This window comes from Rattus norvegicus, chromosome 15 (assembly GCF_021556685.1).
Source record: "Rattus norvegicus strain SHRSP/BbbUtx chromosome 15, alternate assembly SHRSP_T2T, whole genome shotgun sequence".
NCBI lineage: Eukaryota > Metazoa > Chordata > Mammalia > Rodentia > Muridae > Rattus > Rattus norvegicus.
This window is the reverse complement of record NC_141548.1, coordinates 41198449-41215000: the sequence shown is the minus strand read 5'-3', so window position 1 is coordinate 41215000 and position 16552 is coordinate 41198449. Positions and strand designations below refer to the sequence as shown.

At 49.8% G+C, this 16552-nt stretch overlaps 1 long non-coding RNA gene across 1 annotated transcript in view; it reads right to left on the bottom strand.

Moving 5' to 3' along the window:
- LOC148000997 (uncharacterized) overlaps window positions 1–15635 on the bottom strand; it is a 25044-nt gene extending 9409 nt beyond the window's left edge. Inside the window, exons 1-2 of the long non-coding RNA XR_015638864.1 lie at window positions 15462–15635; window positions 10241–10625 (exon numbers count right to left, since the gene is read on the bottom strand). This is a non-coding gene — a long non-coding RNA (uncharacterized LOC148000997). The remainder of the gene's footprint in view (window positions 1–10240; window positions 10626–15461) is intronic.
- Window positions 15636–16552: the final 917 nt, after the last annotated feature.

Sequence of the window (16552 nt, the reverse complement as noted above, 5' to 3'; positions counted from 1 at the left end):
CTCTAATACACAGCTTCATGCTGAATGCTTTTCTCTCTGACATAGCTTGAGGCTCACAGGTCCCCAGTTCCTTGGGTTTGAGCTACTGCAGTAGTCTCCTGGCTGACCAACTACTAACACAGCTTCCTGGGCTGGCCTCCTGGGCACTGTGGGCCAGATAAGCGCCCACTTCCTGTGGATAACACACAGCTCAGTGCAGCCCCAGTTATGGGTCCTGGGATGATGGGGCTAAGAGGAGTTCAGAGATCCATCAGCTGGCCACTCGCAGAGATGGGAGATGGCCCTGCAAAGGGCAGGGACACAGTTTAGACAGTGGGCTCTCAGAAACCCAGCACAGTCAGTAGATTGTACACTCCTTGCCTGCTTATAGCATGTGTGGATGCTCAACGATGGCTGGCCACTGCTGCACTGGATTCAGACCTTTCATCCCTGCTCTTCAGGTCTGGGTGCTGCACCACGCTATGACAGGTGGTGGTAGTGACGCTAGGGTTGTGCTTGATGGGGACAGGAACTGCCACACATGTGAAGCATATTCTGTGTCCACGTGCCCATCCCTCATACTCGTGGCCTCATATGAACTTTGAGATGCTGGAGAAAAGATATCTTGAAAAGAAGGAGAGCGGGCTGGGGACCATGTAGGGACAACAGGAGCACGAGAGACAAGGGTACCAGCCCAAGGGCTTGGTTAGTGCCACAGGCACCAGCTCTCTCCGAGCTCCTGCCTTGGCAGGCCATGACATAGGAACGGTTGTTTACAGCACCTACCATGTTCCAGGTACGAGGACGGATGATTGACCCCTTCGCTCACCCTCAGAGCACTCTCACCTCCCAGTAGAGATGAGGAGCTGAGAACAATGAACCGAGTCATAGCTTGTCCAGTCGGCATCCACCCTAGACCACTGACTTGGAGCCACCTGAATCCTACAGCCTGTTCCCTCCTTCCCTGATGGGTCACTAGTGGATGGCATGAGAGGCCAGCTCCTCCCAACTTAGTACTGCTGCTGGCACAGCTGCTGTAGTGCAGGTCAGAGACTGGTGGTGCCGTTCCCAAGCCAAGTGTGTACCAACCCTGGTCACCACCCTGTGGAACAGTGAACCAGTGGCACAGCAAGTGGCCTTACCTTCACCTGGCCCACTAATCACAGGGGATGGAGGAAAGCATGCCTATGTCTGAGGTCAGAAGAAGCAAGTCTGCTCCCGCCTGGCTGCAGAACCTTGGGCTGCCTCTTCCCTCTAGGCCTCAGCTCCCCTTTCCAGGCATTGAAGGGATCTGTTAGACTCAGAGGCTAGATATCAGTGCTCCCTAAAGCAGTTTTGCTCCCTGGAGCCAATTGTCCATTCTAAGCCTTGGGTGGTTTTCCTACATAATGAAGGTGTGGCTAGCCAGTATTTCCAGTCCTTACTGTGCAGGTGGAGTGGGTGACGATGTCCCAAGGGTATTAGCATTGTGCAGAGAGGTGTCCTGCATGTTGGGAAAACAGCCTCCACACGTGGAATCCTTCAAAGCAGCAATGCTGGTGTCACAAAACAAGTATCTGCAAAATGCAACTAAGCACCTAGGGAACAGGGCTTACAGGCCCTTTCCTAGAGTAGGCTGTTTCTCAGCACCAAACCCTTCCACACACAATAAACTAGAACTTTCTGGCTCCCCCAGGACAGCTGCAGCTGGTGTCTGAGACATCATAGCGCCCTTGAGAAGGCAGCTCAAGGGCGTGAGTTTAGCCTTATTCCATCTTGGGCCTCCCTTTGCCTCGCAGCCCACGACCTTGACGATGTTGCACGCTGTGTGGGCTGGACCGGCCCATAGCGATGGTGGGCAAGAAATGGGAGCTGGAGACAGAGACCGTGCACTCATCAGTGACGGGGGTGGAGGGGTTGGGTGGGGGTGGTGGTCAAGGCCAGAAAACAGAGGCACAGGCCAGAAGCAGGTTTCAGTAGCGTTGTGATAATAAACATATTTCTTTAGTAGTTCCCTCTGTTGGGGGCCTGAAAACACTTCCCAAGCAGGAGTCCGTCCATCTCACATCCTCTGTCCTGTACCTTGCAGTGCTCTGTGACTCCAGCTGGCCTTTGCCACATATTAATACCCATGTGTTGCCACAGTGAACCCTGAGGCTCGCTCACCACTCTCTAGCCCCTAGGCTGCCCAGAGCTCCACAATCTGTACGGTCTTCATGGGCTTTGTTACGAGCTGGGCTGGGCCCTCCAAACCTAGGTCAGAGTCCTGAGTATCACTGCATTTGGACAGGGATCTTTAAAGGGGTATTTAAAATAAACTAAACTTATTAGGCTGGGCTAATCCAGTATGGCTGATGTCCTTATAAAAGAGATCAGGGGGGTTGGGGACTTAGCTCAGTGGTAGAGCGCTTGCCTAGTGAGCGCAAGGCCCTGGGTTCGGTCCCCAGCTCCGAAAAAAATAAAAATAAATAAATAAATAAATAAATAAAAGAGATCAGGGCGCAGGCAGTCACGGAGGGACAGGGACACCGTGTGAGGATGTGGGGGAGGATGGCATCTGTACCCGAAGCAGCAAGGCCTCGGATGAGCTAGCCATAGCCTTGACCATGAGCATCCAGTGTACAAAACTGTGAGAGAATAACTGTCTGTTGTTTGAGTAACCGGGGCTGTGACCCTTCGCTGTGGCAGCAACAGGAAACCAGCCCAGGAACTGGGTGTAGTGACAAACTTGGCATCCCAGCAGTACAATGGCTAAGGCAGGGACTTTTTGAGTCCGAAGCTAACCTGGACTATGGAGCCAAGAGGAAGGAGGGAGGGAAAGGGAAGGAGGGAAGGAAGGAAAGAATGAGGGGGAGTGGAGGAGGAGAGGGAGGCAGGGAGGGTTAGGTTCCAAAGAGTCTCTAAGGCTCAGTACCTGAGGTACTTTTCACGCACCCTCCACTCTAAAGTTCTCCAGCCTGAGGGCTGGGCTTCGCCATGTTGGCTATGAGCTTTTGAACCTCTTAGCCTCTCTCTTCTCTCTCTTCTTGCTTCCATTATTCTCCCCTTCTCTCTCTCCTCTTACGACCCAAGTCAGTCTGGATTATTCCAGATGCCTCTGGCTGCTCTGTCCCTCATACCTACAGTAAAACCTTTACCTCAACCACACCTAGGAGTGGTCATGTCCTCATTTTCAGGAAAAAAAGGAAGAAAAGGGAATGAGGGAAGAGAAGGAGGGAGAAAACACAAGCACTGGGCTTTATAGTCCCAGCACCTGGGAGCTAAGACCAGAGGGCCACTAAAGCCAGCCTGGGCTACAGAGTCAGACACTGCCTTAATGTCTCAAGACAAAATAAAAGAAGAAGAAGAAAGATGAGAGAAGGCTGTGGGGGAGTGCACAAGCCTTCGTAGTAATTTTGACTCAGTCAGGAAACACAGTTGCTCAGCTTCTGTTGGTGAGTGTGAGGAAAGTCAACGAACAAAGATGGTATCAGGCAGCTTATGGGTCCCGTGGGGATCAGAGATGTGTGAGAGAATTCATTTACTCAGGCTCACCTCCATGTGATGTTCCTGTCCTTACTCAGCACCTTTCTCTACAGTCAGGCATCATGTGGGCTTCTGTTCCTCTGAGAGATGAGAGTCTGGCCTCCTCCTCAGGCTCCAGTAGGGAATGGTGCGGGGCAATACATATTCCATAACATTCATTCATTCCCTTTGAGGACTTGCCCCCTGCTCCAGTGTCCATCCCCAAACTCCTGGGATTAGACACTGCTACTGAAGCTGGCTGGGTGGCCTGCAGGAGGAGGGAGAACAGGGTGGGAAGGGATCCACACTGCGTGCTACCTGCAAGGGTTGCTGTAGACGATCTGTTCTCCTGCCTCAGTCCAAGAGAACTGCACTTCATGTTTGGAACACTGGCTTCTAGGATTTGGTTCTGAACACTGGGCTGTAGGATTTGGTTTTGTATCAACATGAAGATGAGCCAAAGCAGTATGTGTGTGTACATGTGTGTGTGTGAGTGTGTGCGTGTGTGTTTGTGTGTGTACGTGTGTGTGAGAGTGTTGTGTGAGTGTGTGTGTGCATGTGTGTATGTGTGTGAGTGTGTGTATGAGTGTGTGTATGTGTGTTTGTGTGTGTGTAAGAGTGTGTGTACGTGTGTGTACATGTGTGTGTATGTGTGTGAGTTTGTGTGTGAGTGTGTGTGTGTACATGTGTGTGTGAATGTGTGTGTGTGTGTATGCATGTGTGTAAAAGGGATGTGAGGCGTCTTCCTCTATTGCTCTCTACCTTGGTTTTTGAGATACAGGCCTCTCATTGAGCCTGAAGCTTGCTGGTTCCGTCCCTAGCTGGCCAGCGTGCTCTCCTGGAGTTGGCATCTCTGATCCCTGATGCTGAGGTTACAGGCACTCAGGACCGTGCTCAACTTTTACCCGGGTGTGGGGTTGACCTCAGGCCTTCTGATCTCCACAGCAAGCATCTCCCTAGTCCTTTATCTTGTCTAACTTAAAATGGGTGCTTTAGTCATTACACACAAACACACACACACACACACACACACACACACACAGAGAGAGAGAGAGAGAGAGAGAGAGAGAGAGATTCAAAGAAGCAGATGATGTGAAAATAACCTCTGACTACTTAACTTCCCCCATCTCCAAAGTCCTCTTTCAATGTATTTGTGTATGATTTGTACAAATTTAAAACAGAGTGTGGGCTTATACATAGGGCATCTAAAGTAAGAACAGTTTATGGTCTATGTAACTATTTGCTTATAGAGATTTGGGGGCAAATGGCCAGGCCAGGAATAGAGCTCAGTTGGTAGAACTCGATTCTATATAACAGAGGAGAGGGGGCGCAACCTGCTTCATGGAGCAAAAACAAAACAAAACAAAACAAAACAAAACAAAGCAGCATTTATACAGAATAGAGGCCACCCTACCTTAGAGGCCTTGGTGAGCCCACTCCTTGCTAACATGAAAGTGATACTGAGATGGCTCAGTCAGTAAAATACGTCACAAGCACGATGACCAGAGCTCAGATCCCCAGCACCCATGGAAAAGCCTGGTGTATCTACATGTGCCTGAAACCCCAGTGCTGGAACCAAAAAGGAAGAGACAGGGTGGTTCCCAGAGCCCATCAGCCAGGCATTCTAGCCAAATCTCAAGAAACAAGGAGGAGGAACTGAAGAGATTGCTCAATGGTTAGGAACATTCGTTGTTCTTGCAGAGGACACAGGTTCAGTTCCCAGCGTGCACATGGCAATTCACCACTATTTGTAATTAGCTTGCCAAGAAATCCTCTGCCCTCTTCTTGCCTCCTCAGGAACCAGACATGTGCATGGTCTACATATATGCATGCAGCCCAAACATTCGTACACATAAAATAAATAAAACGAAGTAGAGAGCAACTGAGGAAGATATCTGGCAATGACTTCTAGCCTACACATGCACACACACGTATGCATGTGTGAACGTACATACTAGCACTATTATACCCACACAAGGGAGAAAGAAAGATAAAAAGGGGGGACGAGAGAGAGGGGGAGGGGGGAGGAAGGGAGGGAGGGAGGGAGGGAGGGAGAGAGAGAGAGAGAGAGAGAGAGAGAGAGAGAGAGAATATAATATGCTGGTGAGACCATCTAAAGCTCACTTCCAGGGTGCCATCATGAATTCTGATCTAGTTTCTAACCACATCTCTAACCTTCACTTGACTTTGTGACCTTGAGTTAGAAGACCTGCCCATGCTGCAATTTCCTCACTTGCAAAACAGAGAGGTGACACCTCTTTCTAGGAGTCATGGAGACTGCTAAACCAGAAAGCCTGCCTGCAGCTGTGGCCACAAACACTCAGTGATTGCTAACTTCCTACCTTGCTCCCATCAGAGAACATTGAGATTCTAAGGGAAGAAAACATGGCTTTCAGGTCTCATGGGAAGCTTTGGAAGTGACCTGGACCATGATTTCTCCTTCTTTATGGATAAAAGAAGAACCTGGAAGCTCTCACCTATACCGTTATCTTCATTTTCATGGAGCCCTGTCCACAAAGTGGTCTTCTGGGTCACAGCTTTCTTAGTGGTCAAAACTCAAAGCCACCAGAGTGAATGACAGTGGTTGGTAATGCCAATTCCTAAGATGCAAAGAAAACTTGCTTCGCTTGTAGCTGTCCTTTAGTTCTTTTGCCCTTTGAGTGTTCTCTCATTGTACCCTGGTCCCAGCAAGCTTCCTCCTATAGAGGAGGAATTTGTGACCACTATAGACTTTGGTCACTTAATCCCAGTAAGAACTCATTCCATTCCAACAGCCGGTGTATCAGCCATGAAGGGGCGATATTCTCCCACTGGCCTCATGGACCCATTGTTAACTCTCAGGATTGAGTTTGATTGACCAGACATGTGATGATGCAGTTAGGTGTCACATGACCTCAGGATGGAGTGGTTGAGCAGGAATAGACAGCACCTGTCACCGCTGCTAGGTCACTTGGCTAGCCAGAGGCACAGCTCGGGGAGGAGGGAGCACTCAAGTACTCTGCTTCCTAATCCAGAACTTTCTCCCCTATCAGCTCACATTCCCAAGGTCACTGATAGCCCTTACTGACCCAGTGGTTGAGGTGGATTTGTGCAATGTCATCCCTTACTAAATTAGGGGGCTCACCACTGACATCTGAGGACCAGTCAACCAGTGTGGAGAAGCTAATCTTCTGCCGTGGCTTTGATGTAAATACTATAAACACTCATCCATAACCATCCCATCAAAGCTGCCCCACATGTGTGTGAAGGGTGCCAGAGGCAGCCCTGGCTTCAGGTTCCCAGCAGAGACTTCTATACAATGCCAAGTTCTATCCCTTATCAATAACCAAGGAGCATCTTCCCTGGATATTACATAGGCACTGCACACCCTCACAGGGTCCAGCAAAAGCTTTTACCTATCTGTGTGGGTTGTGCCTCTCTGATTAAAAACACTCCAGGTTAGTTCTTCAGACTGGCTATCCCTCACTCACCAGCTCTCCTCCTGTTTTCAGATACTCTAGCATGGCCTATATTAGTCCCAATGTTCCAATAAAAATGGCCATAAGAGTTAGTGCCACCTGGAATTGTAATGGTGGACCATTCACTTGAAACACTTAACTGCCAAGTCAGGGGTGGATGGAGCTGGGTGGAGCCTTGATGACCACCACAGAATCCCTCCATTTTACAGATGAAGAAGGTGGATGAAGATGAAGGTGAGGGAGGAACAGGGCAGAACCTCACAGCAGAGGTCCACGACACTTGTCCAAGAAGTACCAAAGGAAGCGGTCACCATAAACAGACACGGTGGAACAACCCTCATTTAGGAGCCTTGATCCCCCTTCATTGGCCATCCCTGCCCTGGGAACACCACCAGCCCTGCCATCCTCTGTGTTATGTGAACTAGCGATGGGAGTCTTGGCTGGTGCCCAAGGGAACCCAAATAGAATTACGGCATCTGGAGATGAAGAACAGGTCCCCCGGGGCCCTCGAGGCACCGCTTCCTGTCCTCAAGAAGCACTTAGGAGACGTAGTACTGGCCAGCTGCTCATGTCTGTGAAGAGCTGAAGTGCTAATAAGCATGATTTACGAGTTTCTGAGGGAAAAGAATGGGAGCTGCACTCTTCATGACACAGAGCCTGGTCCCGGGGGTGCCGGGATGAAAAATGCTATCCCATGGGCCAAAGGGCTCTCCTCTGAGTCAAGGGATGATTTAACTCCTCAAGGAGCCAGAGTCTGCCTCTCATAACTCACACTCCCTGGAAGAGAGACGGTGTCCTCCAGCCGAGTTGTGCCTGTGCCATGGGAGACACAGGGTGTGTCAGAGGAGACAGCATTGGTCTGCCATCCCCCATTTTTAGGGCAGTTAGAAGCTAACTGGCACAAAGAGAGACCAGTATACAGGTCTGTGTGCCTCTGTAGACCAAAGACAAGGCAATAGTCTTGAGGGTGATCCCCGGGACAAGGGCAGGCTGATCGGTGGCAGGTGCACTGTGGTTTTGACTCAGGATAGGAAGAGTTTCCCAACAGTCGGACCAATTCCTCTACGGAGAACAAACTGTCTCCTGAAATAAGGAGACTCTCACTCATGAGAAGGTTAGATAGAGACTGATCCCACGTATAATCATTGAGAGAGCTATTCTTAGGAGGAAAAGGAACAGAAAATACCAAATGCTGATGAGTTGGGCTGAAGCCAGAGCCCCTGTGCCCTGTTGCTGTGGTTCTAAGTTAATGCAACAGCCATGAAAAGAAAAAGTTGTGAAGAGAATCTTTGAAAAATTGACATCATCTGGGAGGTGTCCTGGCAGATATGGTGCTTGCTGTGCAAGCATAAAGACTTGAGTTTGAATCCCTAGCACCCTTAAAAACATCCAAGCACTGTGCACTGTGCATGCCTGTAACACCACTGCTGGCTGTGGCTGTGGCCTAGAGACAGGGGGATGCCTAAGGCTAGTTAGCCAGCCAGTCTAGCCAGGCCGTGAGTACCAGTTCAGTGAGCAGCTGCTCAAAAGCATAAGGCAAAGGGGCGGAAGAGATGGATGAAAGCACTCGCTGCTCTCCCATAGGACCGGAGTTCAGTTCCCAGCACCCACACTGGGCTGCCCGAGACTGCCGAGACTCCAAGGGATGGAATGCTCTCTTCTGACCTCAGAAAGCACCTACACTCACTTGCACATACACATACTCACACACACACACATGCACATAATAACAATAAAATAAATCTTAAGGAAAAAGGGTAGAGCCAGGCATAGCGGCGCACACTCCAAACATCAGGTGGCAGAGGCACATGGCGCTCAGTGAATTCAAAGCTAGCTTGGTCTGTGTGCTGAGTTTCAGACCAGGCAGGGGTATAGTGAGACCTTGTCTCAAAAACAGATGAAATAGAGAAAGACACCCAATATCAACTTGTAGCCTCCATACTTGCCTGCATAGGCAAACATATATGCACATACATACATGTACAAACACATATGCACACATGCATACACATGCATTAAACAGAATTGCCATTACATCCAACAATTACACATTTTTGACATTGTGGTTCATAGTGGTTTTATATATATATATTACATATGTTATATATGTAATATATATATATAATGAATCAAAAGAATCCAACTTCTACAATGCACATACATCCATGTCTACATACCATTTTCACCTATCCTAGGATGGAGATGGCTCGTGTTTCTCTATGAATGAGTGAAGCCGACAAAAGAGTCTTAAAAATGAAGGACATTCTGATGCATGTCACATCATTAGCTCCTGAGCACACCATGTTCCAGAAAGCAAATTGGTCACAGAAAAGTCCAAAGATGTATGATCCACTGGCAAGAGGTGCCGAAGTGGTTCAGACAGGCAGAGACAGAGAGCAGAGGTTGCCAGCATCTGGTGGCTGGGGAGATGGTGCTTGTTAGGGACAAAGCTGGGGTCTGGAAAGATGAGGAAGTCTTGGTGACAGAGATGGCCACAAGGGCTGCTCTCGGTAGTTAAAGCCACCAGCATGTCGTTCACTATATTTCTTGTGGTTTTAGTAAAATGGGACTCGCTCTCCAGCTGACTTAAGTGACAGGGTTGTTGGAACCCTGGGGAGTCGCAGCAAGTCAGAGAGGGGAAAGGAGAGGTAAAGCCAGGAAGAGAGAAAGTTGCAGAATGTGCACCATTTAGACAGTGACCTCCTACAGAGCGCCTGGTGACAGTGATTACAGAAACCGTCGTGCATAGCTTGGCTGGAGTGTGTGTTCCCACTCAGACACTGCCGAGCAAATTGTCTGCCTTGTTCCTTCAAAACTGTCCATAACCCTGACAGATGCTCAGCCCCTTTTACAGAAAAGGAAAACTGAGACCCTGGAAGACTAAGTGTCTTGCTGTCACTCACCAGGCAAGAGAGACCCGACCCTGAAGCAAAGGGAGAGGAAGGCACGAGTAGGCATCTCAGTTGCTGGTGCCCTGGAACTCAGCCCTTAGCTCTGAGGCCATGGCTTAACTCCTCTGAGCCTCAGGCTCTGTGCAATCTGGGAACAGCAATCACATCTGACACATAGGTTTGCTTAAGGACTAACTGAGACAAGCATGCCAAGACCTTCGCACTAGGTCTGGCACAGAGAACCCATTAAGGACTGTGAATGCTCCTTGGAAGCTCCTGTCTCTCAACCGGCACCTTCTCAAGGAAGGTACTTAGTTTTTACCCTCCTGTTGCTCTGGGCCTCTTCAACCAGGCTTTAGAGCACTGTGATTTATCCAGACTTCCTCCCTGCTTTCCCCAGATCAGGTGCTGTTAGTCTCTTCCTCTCACCTCTGGTAGCAATGGAAGACAGGCACAGTAAATGCCCGGGGGAATCCTGGAATAATATACGATGCTTAGTGCCCTTTGACCAAAACATCCTTCTTGCAACTGTCACTAGAGCCCCAGCCAGGCCGGGGAGAGGAAGAGCTTGGGGAGACCTGTTCATGAGGAAGACCAGAGCTGTGTCCAGCCCAAACAGGCTCCAACAGCCGGATGTGCAGAGCTGTTTTCTGGTCCAGTTGATTTCACTGTGGATAAGAAGTCTGCTTTGGCTTTGGAGAGCTGTGTTGGGTCCTCTGCAGACAGGCTTGGAGAGGAAGTGACAGTCGTGGGCCTCCGTGCCTCTGGGGACGTGGTGGCTCCTAAGGACAGTCTGCTTGTGGAAAACTGGAGCCTGCGGAAAAATGAGAGTGGGAAATGAGAGTCAAAGAGTCAAGGGAAACGCGCATCTGCTCGCGGGGCTGCTTTGGCTTTTGTCTCTAGAGGAGGAAGAGGGTGGAGAATGGCGAGAGGACTCTCGGGCCGGCTTCCTGCTCTGCCAGTCCGGTGGCGGCATCACCTAGATAATGGCTGATAGCGGTGGAAACGGGACAAGATAAAGACAGACCCTGGAGCCAGGGAGGAGCAGCCAAGGGATGAGGAAGACGGGAAGGAAGGGAAAGGCCTCAAAATGGCCTCAACGTGACGCTGACTTTGGTCTGTGCCGCTGCCAAACGGCATGAGAGGTCCACAGACTCGGGCTTGCTCAGGCCCAGGCATCTTTCACTCTTTCCAGCAAGTGTCTAATCTGTCCTTCACTCCCTGAGGGAAACTGCTGTGGAGACTGGGTTTGTTAGACGCCTGGCTTCTGCCACTGGGCCTTTTTGAAGATAACTGAAAATGGGTTTTCATTTCTTCCCCTCTCTGGAAGCCACTTCCTCCTGTGTGGGGATCTCACCACCTCAGGTTTGGGCCTCCAGCTTGGGACACTGGTTTCAGTAGTTTTGATCTTAGACAGTGAGCTTCTGTGTAAGAGGGTTCTGCCTCCACAGAGGGCACTCCTCGGTGTAGCTCCTACTGACCGAGGCTGCCCCTCTATGCAGGGCCTAACCACCATGTGTGTCTGGGTTCTGACTGTCCTCACTATGTAGGGAGATTGACCTCTCTCACGTACACTGCTCCCTGCAGAGCCAGGCTGGGCTGGGTGCTGAGGGGGGGCCTGGGAATGTGGCAGTACTTTCAGAAGAGTACCCGTGAGTATGTGCCCCCTCTTCACCTATGAATACAGCAAATTGGTTCCCTTTGGGAGCCTCAGTGTTCTGTTCCTTCTCAGGAGGCCCCAATGTCTCTTAGTCCCACTGCTCTTTGAAGAGGCTCTACCACATACTGCTTTCTCACTCCTGGGGGCCTCCCTGTTGGGATCCAAATCCTGTTCCTTCTCATGGAGCTGTCCACACTCTTCTGAAGCCCAGGCCTTTGTGCGACACGTCTCTGCTTTCAACCTCACACATACCACACATCTATACGTTTGTCACCTCACGGAGATGTGGGAATGTGGTGGAAACAGGAACAGCAGTCCCTGCCCATGGGCTTGCCATGATGAAGGGGATAGGAGATTATCCAATACTAGTGGCAAAAACTTAGCCAGGGCTATCGAGAGATCTGTGGAAAACAGAGGAGAGGGTGCTAAATTGGGGGTGTGGCCAAAGATGAATATGCTTTTTCCTCAAGGAGATCACTGACTTCCCAAATGAGTCATAATTCCATGTGCAGAATTTCAAATCCCAAGAGAGAAAGGAGAGGCAGGGTGAAAGACAAGGTCAGAAACCGGAGGAGAGAGGGGAGGGGAAGAGTCTCCAGGCATTGTATGCTGAGGCACGAATCAAAAGCCAGGTGGGGCTCTGATAACTCTCTAAACAAAGCTGTTTGTTCTGGAAGAGGAGAAAGCACTTTAATGTTTGTAAGAATTTTCCAAGAAATGCAGCTAGACCCTCTACCATCCCGGAAACCAGCCACTGGGATGGGGGAGGCTTAAGAAACATACTTGAGTAGAGGGACACCTTGGAAATGTCACCTGAACCCCAAGAACCAACCAAGGAATTCATCCTAACCATGAAATTCGGCAGGAAAGGAAATCATACACCCCTTACTAAAACAAGTCTTTTCTTCTTCTCTGTGACCCTTCACTTCTCCCTGGCCCCCCAGAGCTCCTAAGAGACACCAGTCAAGGTAAAGCATGTGGACGTAACCACACATTTATGGTCTTCTCAGTAGGATGAATTGAAGGGCCATTGGTACCATTTACTCTGTCAGTGTAGGAGGATACAGAACTTCAGGCAGAAGAACTTTTTTAAAAGCTGCCCCTAAAACAGCTCCAGCCAGGCATGGAGGCATGTGGACTCATGATCCCAGCTACTGGGAAAGCTGGGAAAGAAGAACGAAGGGGGTCAAGGCAACATGAACGATTATCAAGACCCCGTTTCAAAGTGAGAACAAAACAAAGGCTGAGGAGAAACCGCATGGTAGAGCCTGCCTAATGTTCAAAAGGCCCTAATTCAATTCCCATCTCTCCCTCTCTCTCTCTCTCTCTCTCTCTCTCTCTCTCTCTCTCTCTCTCTCTCACACACACACACACACACACACACACACACACACACATACACTCATACTCACACATATACACCCACATTCTCTCACACACACATACACATAGGGAGACACACAGTCTCTGTCTCTCTCTTACACACACACCTTCTCTTTCTCTTTCACACACAGAGTCATACACACATCCACACATACAAACACAAACATAGACACCCATACATGAACACACACATACACACACACTCACATACACACATACACACAGAGAGACACATACTCTTTGTCTCTCTTTCACACACACACCTTCTCTTTCTCTTTCACACACACACACACTTTCTCTTTCACACACACATACACACACTGTCACACACACATCCACCCACAAGTAAGAAGGGAGGAGGAAATGGAGAACCTGATTGAGGATGTGGCTCAGTTGAAGTGCTTGTATAGCACTCACAAAGCCCTGAGCTCAATTCCCAACACCTTATAAACTGGGGAGAGGTGTACATGCCTGTAACCCAAGTTCTTGGGAGGTACAGACAGGAAGATCAGAAGCTAAAGACCATCCCTCGCTACATAGTAAGTGTGAAGCCAGCCTGGGCCACATGAGCTGTCCAAAAAGGATAAACAAATAAACAAACAAAAATAGCTTTAACGGTAGAACGCCAGGGGATCAGACCCCAGTATGGGAAGATGGAGCGGGGAGACAGATGGGACATCTTTCATCACATGGCACTGATGTGTTTCCCACCAGTTTCTGCCACCATTCTGAGCCCCTGGGTTTCTGGGAGGGTGGAGTTATCAGAAAGAGAAGGCGAGTCCACGGAGTCTGGCACTGGGATATGGGTTTCCTCTCATGGACTTCTCAAATCCTGGCCTGTCTCTGAGCCAAAAACCCAAGGACAGGAGGTGCTCCCTGAGCACCTGGAAGACCTTGAGGAGTGAAAGTAGCCACTGTGAGGCGCATGCAGCCCTGCCCTGTTCCTAAGCCCCCTTTCATCCCAGGAATGTGTGTTTAAGACAAAGCCAAGTGACTTATCTTCTGCCTCTTGAGGTCATGGAAAAAGGCCTGAATTTGGACTCAAAAGACCTAGATTTGAATTCTAGTGATAGGTTGTGGCTTTGACTACCAGGGAGGCACAGTGCTCTTCCTGGAAGGCCTTCTAATGCCTGGCAAGAACATAGTAAACAGAATTCCCATAGGTACTCCTGGTCCTTGGCACTTGCTGGGTTAGCTCTGGGGCTTGGCTTCAATCTTGCTGGGCCACGGGGAGACAAGCTGGACCCTCAGTGGCCCAAGATCTGGAGTGGGTTGATGTGGTCAGACCTCTCTCCAAACCGTTCACGTTCTTGGGCAGCATGCTGACATGTGTATGTTTAACAGGACTTATACTGTCTGGTGCCGTACTGTATAGGTAAAACTCCACTTAACGTGAAGCTTTTACAGTGGGTCGTGGTGGCACATACACGTAATCCCAGAGCTTGGGAGGCTAAGTCTAGAAGACTGTGTATTTGAGAGCAGCCTATGCCGTAAGTTAAACAAGTACCAAATGAAACCTTCAATGGAGCTGGCTAGAAACACTGTCTGGAGCCCTCGGATGTACTTGTTATACACACACTCTGATTCTGCGGACAGGGGGCATCTCTAACTGGTTGCCTGTGTGTCCAACCTTTGGGCATTGAAACACGGCATTGAATTTACAAAGCTCAGGCTTGAGAACGTCACAACCAGGTCACAAAAGCAGACCTGATGGTGTTTTAAATCATTTTACCATCTTGTGTCAGGCCACACTCATTGCTGTCCTCTGCTTCCGTTTGGCACGTTAGACCTGCCTGACAGCACACTTGTGTTCTCTTTTGAAAGATCAGGTAAGAACTTGAGACTTGGTGATACATTTTCCAAATGAAGGCCAGCCCAGACCATAGGGTTCTTCTTCTTCCCTGCTCCAGCTGTCACAAAAGGGATGCCAGGACAGGGGCCTCAATTTCCCTTCCACTCTGCCCTGCTCACTAAGCCCTCAGTTAGGTTTGGAACAAAGTCCCAGGAGCTGATAACTCCTACTTACTGAGTACATTCTGAAGACCAGACCCCTAGTCAAGTCCTTAATTGTCCCTCTCCAGCCTCTGCACAGCTCCAGCCCCATCAGAAGCTGCACCACCTCACCAAGTTTTTCTGCCTCCTAGTAATCACCATGACTACGGGGAAAGGCAGTGAGTTCATTGCACAGGGCCTGCTCAGCCCTGTGGGCTTCTTTCTCTGTCAGCCAGATATTCTGCCCAGGATGCTTTGTGATAACTGCATCCCACCCACCCCACCCCACCGCTGTGCCTGTGTGTGTGTGTGTGTGTGCGCGCGCGCGCGCGCTCGCGTGCGCGCGCACGCGCGCATATGTAAACACATACACATGTGCACATACAGGCCATCTCTCTATGAATAAACTCAATCCCAAGAGGGCCAGCAGCAGGGAGCAAACAAAGCTTCCCTTAGAAGTTGATCACACTAAGGTTAAGACCTTGGTGCTCAGACTGGTCTTGAGCCAGATTGTCCCAGTGTTTATCTGGTTCCTGCTAAGCCTGTCCCTGATGGAGTCTTCAGAAGCTGCAAGACATAAAAAACAAAAAAAACCCAGGGTGTCCCAGAGCTCACCAGGACCATATAGGTTTGCTAAGTCCCAGAGCTCACAGAAAGAACTCAAAAGTCCTTTCCACATTCCTCAGCGTCTCATCTCTGAGGGGTGCTAGTCCGAAGAGGCCAGGAATTGTGGCAGAGGAGCCCACTCCGTTGTGGCGCCCACCGTGGCCCAGCTGTTAGGGGGAACACAGTGAATTCTCATGAGAATTCTGATAAATGGGCTCCTCCACCCCTCCCCCTCCCTCAATTAAAGCGAGCTTGTCACAGTCCCGGTGCAGAAACCACTTCCAAGCCAGGCATGACATCAACATTTCAGTGATAAGGAGTGGACAATGGGGTGTTAGACTAATAGAAAAACAGCACTGGATAAGACCCGGCTCCTGATACTCAGACTGATGGGAAATACCATTGTCTGTCGAGTGTCAGCTGAGTCCCAGGGCGACAGGGATTCCAGAGCCAGGGAGACCTTGTGAGGCATGGGGGAGGGGACAGGAGAGCCAGGGAGACCTTGTGAAGCATGGGGGGAGGGGACAGGAGGAGGACGGAGGGCAACCGGAGGGGATCCAGTGAGCAGAGGCCACAAGTGCTACAGAACCGAGTCTTACAGATTGTGGGAGCCTAGAGCTGCCTGACGCCTAGGGTATCCCTTCCCAGAAGCATGCGGGGCGTGCCTGTGGCCTTCATCCTGGGTCTGTAGCAGGCTCCAGCAGAGATGGAATTCAACTTTCCACCTTTCTCCATGCTCTTCTCAAGACATGTGCCTGACCTAACTAATGGGCGTACCCGGTTCTTTGTGCTCCAAGGTTTATTTTATTGTTTACAAAGTGGAGGATCAAACCTAGTGTCAGTGTGTGGTAGGCAAGCGCTCTACCGACTGAACTATGTCCTCAAGAGCAGTTTCCATAGAATTTCAAATTTTTGATCTAAGTGAGTTACAAACGTGGTTGTTTTATTTGAAGTCAGCTAATGGTAGAAGAATATTTAACATCAGAAGAAAAGTAACGAGTATGGTGCCATCTATCACCTCCCTCTGCAGCCCTCTCTCAGGCTCCGCCCCCTGGAAACCAGAGTTAGATCCTAGCTACCGGTCCAGTTGTGAGTCTTCA